This window comes from Oncorhynchus gorbuscha, linkage group LG16, assembly GCF_021184085.1.
Source record: "Oncorhynchus gorbuscha isolate QuinsamMale2020 ecotype Even-year linkage group LG16, OgorEven_v1.0, whole genome shotgun sequence".
Lineage (NCBI taxonomy): Eukaryota > Metazoa > Chordata > Actinopteri > Salmoniformes > Salmonidae > Oncorhynchus > Oncorhynchus gorbuscha.
This window is the reverse complement of record NC_060188.1, coordinates 79,067,878-79,084,177: the sequence shown is the minus strand read 5'-3', so window position 1 is coordinate 79,084,177 and position 16,300 is coordinate 79,067,878. Positions and strand designations below refer to the sequence as shown.

At 41.9% G+C, this 16,300-nt stretch overlaps 1 pseudogene across 1 annotated transcript in view; it reads left to right on the top strand.

Moving 5' to 3' along the window:
* Positions 1 to 14,941, top strand: part of LOC123999304 — a 72,497-nt pseudogene extending 57,556 nt beyond the window's left edge. The window contains exons 18-21 of the transcript XR_006832426.1: positions 6,617 to 6,698; positions 11,187 to 11,305; positions 11,415 to 11,530; positions 13,391 to 14,941. The product of XR_006832426.1 is annotated as an NAD(P) transhydrogenase, mitochondrial-like (transcript). The remainder of the gene's footprint in view (positions 1 to 6,616; positions 6,699 to 11,186; positions 11,306 to 11,414; positions 11,531 to 13,390) is intronic.
* Positions 14,942 to 16,300: the final 1,359 nt, after the last annotated feature.

Here is a 16,300-nt window from a genome sequence, read left to right as displayed (position 1 = left end):
TTTTCTATGGGACTGAGGTGAGGGCTTTGTGATGGCCCCTCCAATACCTTGACTTTGTTGTCCTTAAGCCATTTTGCCACAACTTTGGAAGTATGCTTGGGATCATTGTCTATTTAGAAGACCTGTTTGCGACCAAGCTTTAACTTTCTGACTGATGTCTTGAGATGTTGCTTCAAAATATCCACAAAATTATCCTGCCTCATGATGCCATCTATTTTGTGAAGTTCACCAGACCCTCCTGCAGCAAAGCACCCCCACAACATGAGGCTGCCACCCGTGTGCTTCGCGGTTGGGATGGTGTTCTTCGGCTTGCAAGCCTCCCCCTTTTTCCTCCAAACATAATGATGGTCATTATGGCCAAACAGTTCTATTTTTGTTTCATCAGACCAGAGGACATTTCTCCAAAAAATGTATGATCTTTGTCCCCATGTGCAGTTGCAAACCGTAGTCTGGCTTTTTAATTATGGTTTTGGAGCAGTGGCTTCTTCCTTGCTGAGTGGCCTTTCAGGTTATGTCGACATAGGACTCGTTTTATTGTGGATATAGATACTTTCGTACCTGTTTCCTCTAGCATCTTCACACGTTCCTTTGTTCTGGGATTGATTTGCACTTTTCGTACCAAAGTACGCTCATCTCTAGGAGACAGAACGCGTCTCCTTCCTGAGCGATATGACGGCTGCGTAGTCCCATGGTGTTTATACTTGCATACTATTGTTTGTACAGATGAACGTGGTACCTTCAGGCGTTTGGAAATTGCTCCCAAGGATGAACCAGACTTGTGGAGGTCTACAAAAAATGGTCTTTGCTGATTTCTTTTGATTTTCCCATGTCAAGCAAAGAGGCACTGAGTTTCAAGATGGGCCTTGAAATGCATCCACAGGTACACCTCCAATTGACTCGAATGATGTCAATTAGCCTATTGGAAGCTTCTAAAGTCATGACATAATTTTCTGGAATTTTCCAAGCTGTTTAAAATGCAGAACCAACTTATTTTATGTAAACTTCAGACCAACTGGAATTGTGATACAGTGAAATAATATGTCTGTAAACAATTGTTGGAAAAATTACTTGTCATGCACACAGATGTCCTAACCGACTTGCCAAAACTATAGTTTGTTAACAAGAAATTTGTGGAGTGGTTGAACAACGAGTTTTAATGACTCCAACCTAAGTGTTTGTTAACTTCCTAATTCCACACACAGTTCCAGTCAAAGGTTGACAGACCTACGCATTCAAGGGTTTTTCACTATTTTCTACATTGTATAATGATAGTGAAGACATCGGAAATTATTTAAAGAAGCAATAAATGTCCTCCTTTAGACTAGTTGAATATCTGCATTTGCTGGTTCGATTACAGGCTCAAAATGTCCAGAAACAAATACCTTCTGTAACTCGTCAGTCTATTCTTGTTCTGATAAATGAAGGCTATTCCATGTGAGAAATTGCCAGGAATCTGTGGTACTTGCATTGTGGTACTTGTGAATTTCCTTTATTTTTAAGCTTCAGAACAATGCCTACTTCTCACTTAATATGCAGAAATCGCCTTGCCATTTCCAGGTTGCAAAATGTGTAATAGTTAGCCTAATTCCACTGTATGTAACAAAGTTATTGTCGTGTAGAGACTCATTGTACCACCTAAACCGCTGTGAAATATATTTTCAATATCCAAGAATATTGTATTTTCAGCTGTTTGAAGCTGGTGTGCAAAACTGAAATTTAAAGACTCAAAAACTAAACTTAAGAATGGGAAGCATAGAACTAGTGCACAAAGAACATATCTACCAGACTTACTTTCAATGAGTGACAGATTTTCACTTGTTTTATTCATCACCCCAGGACAGATGGAGTGGCAATGAGATGTGGGAGGATAAATGTAGAGAAAGTAAATATAAACATGTGGCCACTCCAGAGTAAACAAGCATGTGGGGCCAAGCACAACACAATACCCCTGGTCTTCCAGCCGTCCAGCAAGGCTCAACCGTAGGGTGTCCTGACCCAGACGTTAGACCCTGTCTATCTAACATTGATCTAAACCACGGGCATCTGTAGACAGTGGTGGAGACTTAGGATCTATGTATCTATTGTGGAGGATGTTCTGAATCCTCAAAGTACACAGTGGTCTAACTGACTACTGGAAACCCAGACTTTTTTTGTACCTGAACAATATTTTCAAGCATCTTCTCCTAATTTCTCCAATTTACCTGGTGTTTATGTGCCAGCTAGTCCTGCCAGACTGAAAGGTGATCCTCAGCTTCTGAGGCCTGGTGTTAGGATGCACTGTTGCACTGTTGCTTGCTGTGTTGTGGTCTGTCAGTGGGTCCCAGGTTCTCCATCTGACTCCAGTGCACAAAACTACACCAGGCCCGAGCTGGAACCCGGGGCACTCTTGTTTTCCTGTTCACATTTCCTATAATTGGACCAGTCGCAGTCACTTTTCTTGATTGACATCTGTGGAAACGTTTAAGACTTTTTTTTATTTTTTATAAACATGGGTCTTGTCTGGACGGACTTGTTTTCGTTAGGAGAAAACCTTGTGTTTGAGTCCGTATTATTATTATTATTTAAAAAAAAAAATATATATATATATATCATTAAGAAGCTAGAATAGACCGTAGACAGACATGTTCAGTGCAGCATGCTATGTTTAAAGCTGAGTATTTGACGGCTGTTGTGACAGGCCAATCAAACATTGTTAACAGCAATTGAGGCTTTAAATTGTCCATTTGCTTTGAATTATTGTTTCTCTCTTGGATGGTGCTAATTTCAGTGAGAGGTTTCTGAACTCTGCACGGGCCATATGACAGATGAGTGTTGATGGTCCGTATCATGTTTGACAGGCCTAGGTTGGCTTTGGAATGGTGACGAACAGTAAGTAAAGACTTACTTGGTAAGTTAGAAATGTTCAGCCAACCACACTTACTGGAGCAATGCATGTGCTCTTACAGCTTATAATGTACACATTCTGACGATATACAGTGCCTTCCGAAGGTATTCACACCCCTTGACTTTTTCCACATTTTGTTGTTACAGCCTGAATTTACAATTGATTAAATTGAGATTTTGTGTCACTGGCCTACACGCACCTCAATGTCAAAGTGGAATCATTTTTATTGACATTTTTACAAATTCATTAAAAATGAGACTCTTAATGTGTCTTTGACTACCTCATCTCAAACACTGATTCAACCATCAAGACCAGGGAGGTTTTCCAATGCCTTGCAAAGACCGCCACCTATTGGTAGATGTGTAAAAATAGAAAACGCAAACATGAAATATCCATTTGAGCATGGTGAAGTTATTCATTACTCTTTGGATGGTGTATCGATACACCCAGTCACTACAAAGATACAGGTGTCCTTTTTAACTCAGTTGCCGGAGATGAAGGAAACCGCTCAGGGGCTTCACCATAAGGCCAATGGTGTCTTTAAATCAAAGTTGAATTGCTGTGATCGGAGACCTGAGGATGGATCATCAACATTTTATTTACTCCACAATACTAACCTAAATGACAGCGTGAAGAGAAGGAAGCCTGTACAGAAGACAAATATGAAAAACATGCATCCTGTTTGCAATAAAGTAAAAATACAAAAAATGTGGCAAAGAAATTAACTTTGTCCAGAATACAGTGTTTGGGAAGAATCCAACACATTTTCAAGTATGGTGGTGGCTGCATCATGTTATATGTATGCTTGTCATCCGCAAATACGTTTTTGTGGGATAAAAACTGGAATGGAGCTAAGTACAGACAAAATCCTAGAGGAAAACCTGGTTCAGTCTGCTTTCCACTAGACACTGGGAGCAAATACACCTTTCAGCAGGACAATAACCTAAAACACTAGGAGTTGGTTACCAAGATGACATTGAATGTTCCTGAGTGGCCTAGTTAGCTTTAACTTAAATTGTCTAGAAAATATATTGCAAGACTTGAAAATGGCTGTCAAGCAATGATCAGTAACCAACTTGACAAAGCTTGGAAGAATTTTAAAACTATAATGGGCAAACATTGTACAATCCAGGTCTTCTAGACTTAAGGGAAATACTCACAGCTGTAATCGCTGCCAAAGGTGATTCTAACATGTATTGACTCCGGTGTGTGAATACTTAGTGCCTTGCAAAAGTATTCATTCCCCTTGGCGTTTTTCCTATTTTGTTGCATTACAACCTGTAATTTAAATGGATTTTTATTTGGATTTCATGTAATGGAGATACACAAAATAGTCCAAATTGTTGAAGGGAAATGAAAAAAAACAACTTTAAAAAATATATAAAAAAATAAAAATAATGGGAAAGTGGTGCGTGCATATGTATTCACTCCCTTTGCTATGAAGCCCATAAATAAGATATGGTGCAACCAATTACCTTCAGAAGTCACATAATTAGTTAGATTGCACAAAGGTGGACTTGATTTAATTGTCATATGATCTCAGTGTATATATACACCTGTTCCGAAAGGCCCCAGAGTCTGCAACACCACAAGGCAAGGGGCACCACCAAGCAAGCGGTACCATGAAGACCAAGGAGCTCTTCAAACAGGTCAGGGACGAAGTTGTGGAGATTTACAGATCAGGGTTGGGTTATAAAAAATATCAGAATCTTTGACATCCCACTGAGCACCACTTAAATCCATTATTAAAACATGGAAAGAATATGGCACCACAACAAACCTGCCACGAGAGGGCCATCCACCAAAACTCATGGACCAGGCAAGGAGGGAATTAATCAGAGATCTAACAAAGAGACCAAAGATAACCCTGAAGGAGCTGCGAAGCTCCACAGCGGAGATTGGAACATCTGTCCATAGGACCACTTTAAGCCGTAGACTCCACAGAACTGGGCTTTACGGAAGAGTGGCCAGAAAAAAAGCATTGCTCAAAGAAAGAAATAAGCAAACACATTTGTTGTTCACCAAAAGGCATGTGGGAGACACCCCAAACATATTGAAGAAGGTACTCAGGTCAGGTGAGACAAAAATGTAGCTTTTTGGCCATCAAGGAAAATGCTATGTCTGGCGCAAATCCAACACCTCCCATCACCCCGAGAACACCATCCCCACAGGGGAAGCATGGTGGTGGCAGCATCATGCTGTGGGGATGTTTTTCATTGATGGATGCTGCTAAATACAAGGAAATTCGGGGGGTGAACAGTAATGTACTCAAGTGTTCAGTTTTTTTGTCTTATTTCTTGTTTGTTTCACAATAAATAAATAAATATTTTGCATCTTCAAAGTGGTAGGCATGTTGTGTAAATCAAATGATACAAACCACCAAATTGTCCATTTTAATTCCAGGTTGTAGGGCAACAAAATAGGAAAAATTCTAAGGGATGTGAACACTGTATGTAAATGAAAGATTTCGGTATTTAATTTTCAATAAATTTGCCCAGAAAATACATTTTCACTTTTTCATTATGGGGTATTGTGTGTAGATAGGTGATCATTTGTTTTTATTAAATCTATTTTGACTGCAGGCTGTAGCACAACAACATGTGGAATAAGTGCATAGGTATTAATACTTTCTGAACGCACTGTACCTCTATGAAAATCCCACTATTTTTGTTTTGCAGAATAAGTAATTTTCCATCAGTACTTTGATACCATCATCCTTACATGGGCAATCTGCAGTTGGAAACTCATGTGGCATTTTATAAATTATATTCTTGAAGAATCAATGGCCATGTATCATCAATTGTAAAGTCCAAAATGAACATAGCAATCACAGATTGCTCCTTTAACAGTAACATAATTTATTTCTGTTTGCCCTCCTCCAGAATCCTGCACATTCTCCCACTGAACTTCTTCAGATAAAGGGATTTGAAATCATTTCACAACTGATTTTTATTTTCAGCCTTGATGTCCCTTCTGTTTATTTTACAGCGTTTGTTTATTGTTTTATAAAATAAAATGCTCTGTTATTTTACCTCCGGTCTTGTTGAAATGAGAGGAAAGAGCTCCCCTTGTATGCAGGATTATTATCAAAACCATATTCTGCAATTTAAACCCAACCATGCAGATAAAGTAGGTTAGTAGACTTGTTTATGCCTGAGCCCTCAGACATCCTCTGTTCCTCTGGGTATCCGCTGGTCCTCTAAAATTATACTCAACAGAAAAACTCCCTAATTCCCTATTGCTGGGATATGTTGGTTTGAATAACTTTCTTGTTATCACTGTTCTGGTTTGATCAGTTTCACGGTGCCCAAATACCTGTTGTCTAAACCAAAAACGGAGAAATAACATTTATTTACGAAATGTTCAAACTGTTTATATTAGGATTCTTTTGAAGCAAGTTCGATAAGGATTTATGCCAGTGTGTTTTAATCATCTACGATATCAATGTCCGGGTCAGAATCTCTGGGATTGCCTGAATATGTTTGATATTTCTACAAGCATTTTTAAAAATCACAATTCAGAGGTGGAAGTCAGTTTTTTTTTATTTGGATTAAGACGTGCCAGTCAGTCAATGTAGACAGTTTCTCCAAAAGTTTTTATATTATTGTGTTCCTTCTGTTTTTCTAACAGCAGTTTACAGGTTTTCAAAGCAAATGTGAAAATGTTATTTTGAAAGCTGCTAGTTTTTATGGAAGACTAGGTTCCCTCACTGTCTGTGTTCCTGTCCTTCAGGTTATGGTCTGTGTGCTGCCAAGGCCCAGTACCCCATCGCTGAACTGGTCAAGATGCTGCAGGAGCAGGGCAAGAAAGTCAGGTGAGGGTCCCGGTAAAAGGATAATCAAAGCTATGGCCCTAACCCCTTCAGTACCCTGGTAAACAGATAACCAACCCTACGCTTGTTTTGAGATCTTAGTGAGAGCTGCATTTAGCCACCTGTGCACATTTGTTCATATTTTTGCTAGTTAGTGCATTATTAGCACAGTTATAACTCATTTCTAGTCAACAGTGGGGGAGTGACTGCTTCCAACAAGAGCACAAAATGTGTGCATCTTTGAAAAGCGAGTCAGGTAAAGTGTTGTATTTTGAGACGGTCTTGAATAAGCTAAGTAGCCAATAGGCAGAGCATAGCATAATTTGTCTGATTCTCTGTAATAATGGTATGGAATAATAACTCATTTTACTTTGTAAAGTGGTTACTTGCATCAAACATTTTCAGTCACCTTGTCTGAAAGACAAGTAGATTAGCAGGTTAATGTCAAGCCCTGCATGTATTATTATTATTTTTAAGTCTCATGGAATGTAAGCATTGAACACCACACATTGGCTGCTACTGTAGGCTGAATGATGGAACAACTATTTCCATGTTAAAATGATGCATTTTTTGGATGATAGGCCACTCTGGTAGGCATACATTATGAGCCACTGTTAAAACTGTCAACTTAAAGCGGGTACAGCCTCAGTGTACTCAGTAAATGCGCCGGAAGATGCAAAGAATTTTCACAACGTTCACGTTTACGCTCAGCAGACCTGAAATGTGCTCAGTGGTGGAAGAAAATGGAGGGAAATTGGCCCGAACACCTTCATTACCCTGGTGAAAGTATTGAGACCCTTTGACTTTTTCCACATTTTATGTTACAACCTTATTCTAAAATGTATTTGTTTTTTTCTCATCAATCTACACACACTACCCCATGATGACAAAGCAAAAACAGTTTTTGAAATATCACATTTATACATAAGTATTCAGACCCTTTACTCAGTACTTTGTTGAAGCAACTTTGGCATAGATTACAGCCACGAGTCTTTCGTATGACGCTACAAGCTTGGCACACCTGTATTTGGGGAGTTTCTCCTATTCTCTGCAGATCCTCTAGCTCTGTCAGGTTGGATGGGAAGTGTCGCTGCACAGCTATTTTTAGGTCTCTTCGATCAGGTTCAAGTCCGCCACTTCTGCGTTCTCTTGGCTGTGTGCATAGTGTCGTTGTCTTGTTGGAAGGTGAACCTTCACCCCAGTCTGAGGTCCTGAGGTCTCTGGAACAGGTTTTTATCAAGGATCTCTCTGTACTTTTCTCAGTTCATCTTTCCTCGATACTGACTAGTCTCACAGTCCCTGCTGCTGAAAAGCATCCCCACAGCTTGATGCTGCCACCACCGTGGTTCACCGTAGGGATGGTGCCAGGTTTCCTCCAGACGTGACTCTTGGCATTCAGGCCAAAGAGTTCAATCTTGGGTTCATCAGACCAGAGAATATTGTTTCTTGTAGGTGCATTTTGGCAAACTCCAAGCGGGCCTTCATGTGCCTTTTACTGAGGGAGTGGCTTCCGTCTGGCCACTCTACTATAAAGGCCTGATTGGTGGAGTGCTGCAGAGATGGTTGTCCTTCTGGAAGGTTCTCCCATCCCCACAGAAGAATTCTGGAGCTCTGTCGGAGTGACCATCTGGTTCTTGGTCACCTCCCAGACCTAGGCTCTTCTCCCCTATTTGCTCATTCTGGCCAGGGGCAAGCTCTAGGAAGAGACTTGGTGGTTCCAAACTTCTTCCATTTTAATAATGATGAAGGCCACTGTGTTCTTGTGAACCTTCATTGCTTCAGAAATGTTTTGGTACCCTACCTACCCCAGACCTCTGCCTCAACTCAATCCTGTCTCGTAGCTCTACAGACAATTCATTCAACCTACTGGCTTGGTTTTTGCTCTGACGTGCACTGTCATCTGTGGGACCTTTATATACACAGGTGTGTGCATTTCCAAATCATGTCCAATCAATTGGATTTACCACAGGTTGTAGAAACATCTCATGGATGATCAATGGAAACAGGATTCTCCTGAGCTTTATATTGAATCTCATAGCAAAGGGTCTGAATACTTATGTAAATAAGGGGGGTTTGTTTATTTTTAATACATCTGCAAAAATGTCTAAACCTGTTCACTTTGTCATTATGGGGAATTGTGTGTAGATTGATGAGGAAAACAAATAATATTAATTTTAGATAATGCTGGATTGTAACAAAATGTGGAAAATTGTAAGGGTGTCTGAATAAATTCAGAATACACTGTAACCAAAGCTATCGCCTTAACCCCTTCATTAGATATTTTGTGTGTACAGAGCCTTCGGAAAGTATTCAGGCCCCTTGACTTTTTCCACATTTTGTTACATTATAGACTTCTAAACTTGATTAAATAAAAACAATTCTTCAGGAGAGGAAAGGACAGGGTTGGGGCTTACTGTAGAGAGGAGAGGAAGGTGAAAGGGGGAGAAAGAAGGAGAGCAGCACAAATGGAGGAATGTGTACACCGGAGAGGAGAGGAGGGAAGGGGTAAGGCACACCGGAGAGAGGAGAGGAGGGGTAAGGCACACCGGAGAGAGGAGAGGAGGGGTAAGGCACACCGAGGAGAGGAGGGAAGGGGTAAGGCACACCGGAGAGAGGAGGGAGGGGTAAGGCACACCGAGGAGAGGAGGGAAGGGGTAAGGCACACCGAGGAGAGGAGGGAAGGGGTAAGGCACACCGAGGAGAGGAGGGAAGGGGTAAGGCACACCGGAGAGAGGAGAGGAGGGAAGGGGTAAGGCACACCGGAAGCTTTTGTAATTTTCTTTCATTCGTTTGATCTGAGGTTCCAGCAGCTGCTGCTACTTAGAGCATTTGCAGTTGATTAGAGGAGGAAGTGGGTGGCCAGAGTGGCCAGATTCTGTAGTCCCGTTCCTCCTCCCCTTCCCTCTCGGCTGGATAATTGGGTGGGAATGTTGGGCTGCTATGAGGGCGGGACATGGGGCTGCCACTGTTTGGAGCTCAAGAGATGGATATTGTTCCTAATGTATCAGTAATATAATGTAATTCACACAGTCTGATGTTGCTCTGATTAGCATTTCTTGTGAAAGCCAAGCCCCCTCCCATTTCAACACTGTAACATGTGCATTGCATTACATGATGTAGCTAACCGGTTACTTAACTCCGCACACTGAATACCCTTGTGTGTAGCAAAGTTCCTAGTGTGTGTGTGTGTGTGTGTGTGTGTGTGTGTGTGTGTGTGTGTGTGTGTGTGTGTGTGTGTGTGTGTGTGTGTGTGTGTGTGTGTGTGTGTGTGTGTGTGTGTGTGTGTGTGTGTGTGTGTGTGTGTGTGTGTGTGTGTGAGAATCGGGGACTGATTGATAATGGCTGGAGATGAGTGTCTGGATAGAGCAGGAGAGGGGGAACGAGACGACTCAGGCAATAGGCCCTAAAATTGTCAGACTCCAGCCACCCTAGTCCGTTGACTGTTCTTTGCTACCGCATGGCAAGCGGTACCGGGGCGCCAAGTATAGGTTCAAGAGGCTCCTAAACAGCTTCTACCTCCAAGCCATAAGACTCCTGAGCATCTAATGAAATGGCTACCCAGACCATCCCTCCCCCTCTTTTACACCGCTGCTACTCTGTTGTCATCTTCTATGCATAGTCTCTTGAATAACTCTACCTACATGTACATATTACCTCGACTAACCGCTACCCCCGCACATTGACTCTGTACCGGTACCCCCCTGTATATAGTCTCTCTATTGTTATTTTACTGCTGCTCTTTAATTACTTGTTACTTTTTTAGTTCTTATTCATATATATTTTTTTACTGCATTGTTTAGTTAGGGGGTCGTAAGTAAGCGTTTCACTAAGTTCTGTTGTATTTGGCGCATGTGACTACTAAGATTTGATTTGATTTGAGTGAGTGGATTGCAGCTGCTCTGATCTCTGCTTTTAATCTCTGGTCATAAACCTGCTGCTCCAGTGTCTATCCGTAGGGCCCTCTTATCCTCCATCCTCAACCCATTTCCCCTGCTTCTCAGGCCCTTAATGACCTCTGACATTAAAACAGGCCCTCAAACTCAAACTACCCCTCTACTAACATCATGGCCCCTCCATCCTGTACTTTGGGATTTTGGCACTGAAGCCCTTTATCTACTTCTCCAAAGTCAGATGACATCGTGGATTCCATTTTTATGTGTCTGGGTGCAGTTTGAAGGAAGTTGCTAACTAGTGTTAGCACAGTGACTGGAAGCATGCTAGCTGTTACCATAGACTTTCAGCCAGTGTGCTAATGCTACATAGCAATGGCTCGCGGAACTGCCTCTAACATCTTTCAAACTGGATGCTGAGACATCAAAATTAATCTGACTCTGATAAAGGGCTTCATTGCCAAAAATCCCGAAGTATCTCAAACTTTTGTCAATAGCCAAACTATTATAATACTTTCAGCTACAAGGGTTTCCTAACCCTTGTCCTTGCATTGCCACAAGCCGTGGAGGTGAATAAGATGGTGATCCTTCTCTCCTGCAGGTTTGGTATCCACCCCGTGGCTGGTCGTATGCCTGGGCAGCTCAACGTGCTATTGGCTGAGGCGGGCGTACCCTATGACATCGTGCTGGAGATGGAGGAGATCAACGAGGACTTTGCTGGTATGTTTGCTTTCACCCTCATCTATCTCTTCACGTGTTCATGTTTGAAATTACCCCATTGTCTCTGGTTTACTGTGAACTAATATGATTCTCTTTCCCTGTGTCTCAGAAACGGACCTGGTTCTGGTGATCGGCGCCAACGACACGGTGAACTCTGCAGCCCTGGAGGATCCCAACTCCATCATCGCTGGCATGCCTGTCCTGGAAGTGTGGAAGTCCAAACAGGTGAGAGGGAGGGGCCTGCATGGTCTAGAAAGAAGATCTACCATATTTTCTACACTAGTCCATTGGTTTCACACTTCAAAGTGGAAAAAGGGGTAGAGAATGGTACTGCATCCCCGTCATATTCTGATAGTTACAGAATGGCTTGAGTGGATTTAATCTGGCTCTCTCCATGGTGAAAGTTTAGTTTTGGAGGTTCGCCAACTTCTCCTGGAGCGACTAACATTGGTTCAGAAAGCGGCTGTTCTTATTTTCTGTTCTAGTCTGTCCCAGACTTGGATGCACCCTTAGAGAAAAAGACAGGCCTCTTTTCACATGCAAACACACACATGCATCTCGTACTCTTTGTCACAGAGGCAATAGGTCCCTACCTAGGTGTAGCTCAAGCAGGCGCAGATCTCACACGGCTTCCATTAGGGGTGACTCGCTCCCTCTGGAATTATGACATTTTTGGAGCGTCCGAGTGAAACGTTCCCTAAAAGTGAGATTCATATGCCTCACCACCCTACTTTAAAACCCCTAATTTCCAGAGGTTCCCTTGGGAAATCATAGAACTTTAAGACTACCAGCATCCCACCCCTCTACTCTGAGCTGGAGTGACCTGTGTGTTTACATCCCCTGGACTCACTGCACTACTGTTGAAAATATTATTTTCATTGTTCTTCAGTGACTCAGACACTTGAATTAATAACCTTCCACTTGTGGCTTATGTTTATGTGATACTGTGTGGGGTCGGTCAGACTGTAGAGTGGGTGGGTGTCCTGGTCTGGGCTCTATATGCAGTCTGGCTGTAGATATAAACAAACTGGGCGGGGCTCCTCTATGCCACCATAGCCAAGCTTGGCAGAGCAGGCAGAGGGCATTCCTTTGGTACTGTACCCTCGCTGGCCTGGGAGTTAGGACTGGGAGGCCCTGCATAGAGGCTGGCTAGGGTAGGCCTGCCTGGGTGTCCCAGATCCTTACTGTAATCCTGGCCTGAACCACTACCATAGTGGGATCCATTTTTAGTCTTCTCTCACAGGAGGGTGTTCGAGTGGGAGTGGGTGTTTGTGATTCAGTACATGCTTACTTTTTTTTTTGTATGAATGTGTGTGTAACTTAGAATTTTTAAGTGTTTGTTTTAGAATAGGTTTTGTGGGTGGGACTGTGGCATGGGAACACTTCACTGTGTCTTGAGTCACCTGGCCACTACTGATCCTCCCCTGCCTCTGAGGGGTTTCCGACGTTCCTCCTGTTGATTTTTGTGTCTTGATATGTGGCGCTTCTGTTCCAAGTATCATTCAGCGTGTCAGATAGCAGGGAGTAAAAGGCTGAGAGTGTTGCTCTGGTTTTACTTATCCAATTATAATGCTATATGTGCCTCCAGGCACCAAAACACATGCTCACAATCACGGGATGCTCCAATCCATTTCCCAAGACCTGCTCTCTCTCTCTGCCTAAGACTGCAAATTCAGACACTAATGATGCTTCATTTTGTAAATGGCCTCAACTTAAGTACCCCTTAGTTGTGAGACAAACACTCTTCTCCCCATTCTCCTCCAAATGGAACCCTTCCCCATCCATCTCCAACTTACAGGACATGCAGGTGCAACATTTGTACCCCTGTTAAGGGTTTGTTCTTAGATAAGTGTTTAACATCTGAAGTCTTTACCAAACTAGACAAGAGGTGGTATAGCAGTAATGACATTTGGAGCGCTAGCTAATTTGCCACATCATGATTTTGAGTTTGAAGAGGGTAAAAAACTGGGTGATTGCATTGCTTTTGATTATTTGTAAATGTAGGATAGAACAACTTATCAGGTGTTTTTTTCTCAGTTGTGTAAATGTCTTAGCTGAGGCCGTGTGTGTGTCCCTGTCTCTTAGGTGGTTGTAATGAAGCGTTCTCTGGGAGTGGGCTATGCTGCTGTGGACAACCCCATCTTCTACAAGCCCAACACAGCCATGTTGCTTGGAGATGCCAAGAAGACCTGCGACGCACTGCAGGCTAAAGTCCGCGAGGCCAGCCAGTGAGTCGTGGCTGGTGCAGTAGGACCCGGGACCGTCAGACCGAGGTCCAGGGCATCACACGTCCAGAGGGGGAGAGGAGTGGGCACAAACAAGCTAATAGTTAGACGTAGCATTAATGTTGTCGTTTCCTCTCCTGGCAACAAGTTTTCCTCCCTTTTTTTCTGAACAGTTTTTTTGCGATGATGATGAGTAGCTGTTCTCTTTCTCACCAGGAGCATTTTCTTCTCACCCTCTTTTTCAAAGCAAGGAAAAAAGCAAGTGTCACCTTTTTTTACATTTTATTTTTAGATTTTTTAATGTTTGTTCATTTTCCAGTTTTATACTGTAGTTAGATTTTTTGTATTTGACCTGACCGAATCGTACCACAAGTGTCAAATTGATTTGCATTTAGCAACCTTTGCCTAGCAGCAACTGTTAACTTCAATGTAAAGCCATTGTCAGTAATAGTTACTCTAATCACTAACTGTATGGGTTGTATTTTTTCTTGAATGCGTTTGGTGGACTGTGCTTAGTGTAATGACCAGCTTTGTGATGTAGTGGTAATGTTTTACATGTGATTAGAGGCTTCAAGAAGAAGGATTTAGTGAATGTAGCTTCAGTTGGCCCTCCGCCACGCAGCTAAGTTTCCCCTTTTAACACTACAGAGATGTTGAAGGAACCATGTAGATTTAAGTTTAATAAAAGATGAGTATCATAATATGATTGTTAGAATTTATCATAAATTGTGAGATTATGGCTTAATTTAGCATGGATACATTTATGAATTGCTGATTTGTCAAATGGTTAGTTAGAGTCCTGCCATGTCTGTGCCAAGCTCTTTCATATATGCCTTCATCTAGAAAGAATCACTGTCTGATGCGTCCTTACCGGGACCTTATACAATGCAACTCTAGAGAAACTGACCATGACAACATCCCTACCTCTGCATAGCTTCCTAAAGCGACCAAATTCACCTTCCATTCTCTTCTTCGTAAACCATTCTCTTCTTCCACTAATACCGTCTTTCCAGACTTGTATCTGTCTTGCTATATTTAGCTTTGCGTAGAAAGGTTAACATATGAAGGGTTGTTATTCAGGTACACGTGGTGCCATAGCAGACCTAGTTGGTGTTAAATTGTAATTTTCCCCATTTCTGTCCAGTTTTCAGTCATGAGGTAAAGTAAAGAACAACTCGAGGGAAACAATTATTTTAGAAAATAATAGTTGTGAAGAAATGGCAAAAAAAATTCCCACAAGTATTTTTGTATAGAGAAGAACCTATTTGTATAATTGTTAAGGCTTACGCAGGCTTTGCTGCACAACATTTTTCTAATGTTCTAATTTTCTAATGTTGGGGAGATGAATGAAATACTGTGAATGTTTTTCTCTCTGGTTTATCATCCCTAAATAAACCTTGATTTAATGGCACTTGGAAAGTCAAGTCTCCACATTTTTGTTGATTTTTACCAATTTTATAGCTAGTTTCTAATGTATGGAGTAACAAGTTCTTAAAGCTGTAATAGACACTTAGAGAAATGGATGGTGGCAGTGGTGTGGCTGAGAGTGTGTGACCAAAACATGGGGTGTAGTTTCTGGCATGTAAGTGAAGATTTCACATGACTAGGATTGCATGCGTTTGCCATGAGGGTTACTTCATCATGTAACAAGTAGCACTCAGACACCCTGCTCTCTCTGCTGATCCTCTTGACAGGCATGTAAGGGCGTTCGGGGAAAACCGCCTCTTGTTTGGGGAGAGGTGACGTAACTGAAATAAGGGTTAGGTGGCGGGCGTACTGTACCTTCTACTTAAAGCAGTCTTTTGTTCGGCCAGCAGCATTTTTCCAGGGCCTAAGGATAGGAGGATAGCCAACATTAACATTTTCTGTAGTGACAATCAACCCTTATCCTCAAAATCCACTTGGGATTGCCTTTCGTTTCTGTTTCATTGAAAGCCAATTGATTTGTTTTCCTTGGCCTTGCATGCAATTTCTCCAGAGGGTATTGCTGTGTTAGTATGTTTTCACTGTATGATAAGCAAATGTTTATTTATATAATATATTTTTTTTTATCTGGATATGTGCATTGCTATTTGGGACCTTCAATGTCAAGTCCAGTTCAATGATAGCCCTTTCTACCCAACATGCGCACACACTATAAGTCACACTCTGTTATGGCATGATTTCTCTCCTTCTCCCCAAAGCCAAGGATTCCTTCATCAGCACAAAGTAGGTCTCTGGTTCATTCTGCAATGACTCTTGCCAGCAGTCTACCTAAATTACTTCTCATATGCATTTGATTCCACTGAAAGCTACAGATGTAGGATCTTAATTTGATCAGCCTGTTGTGAAGAACTGTCCTGCAATGCAGGGTATTTGAGGGTTAAAAGGTTTCTGAAGTTAGTTATTTCCACTTTGACATTTCAGACTGGATTTTCCCTTACAACAAAATGTATCAGCCCCTACAAAAATGTTAGTTATAATCCACATAATTCAAATTTCCTGTTGCTGCTGTAATAAATTGGCTCAAATTAAGATCCTGTATCTGTAACAGCCCCCAGCCTTGTATAGTTCCTAGTAAAATAATGAGACAACACCAGATGAAACTATGTGCGATTGGAGTGAAGCGTACATGGTTCCCTCACCACAAATGTGACTAGATTGCGCTGTGGTTTGTCTCAGTGGACACAAAGGATGTGGCTTCTCTCTGTTGGACCATGTTCCTCGACCAACCAGGGGCGGACTGGGACCAGAAATGGTCTCTGGCATTTCTAACATACTAGACCATGTT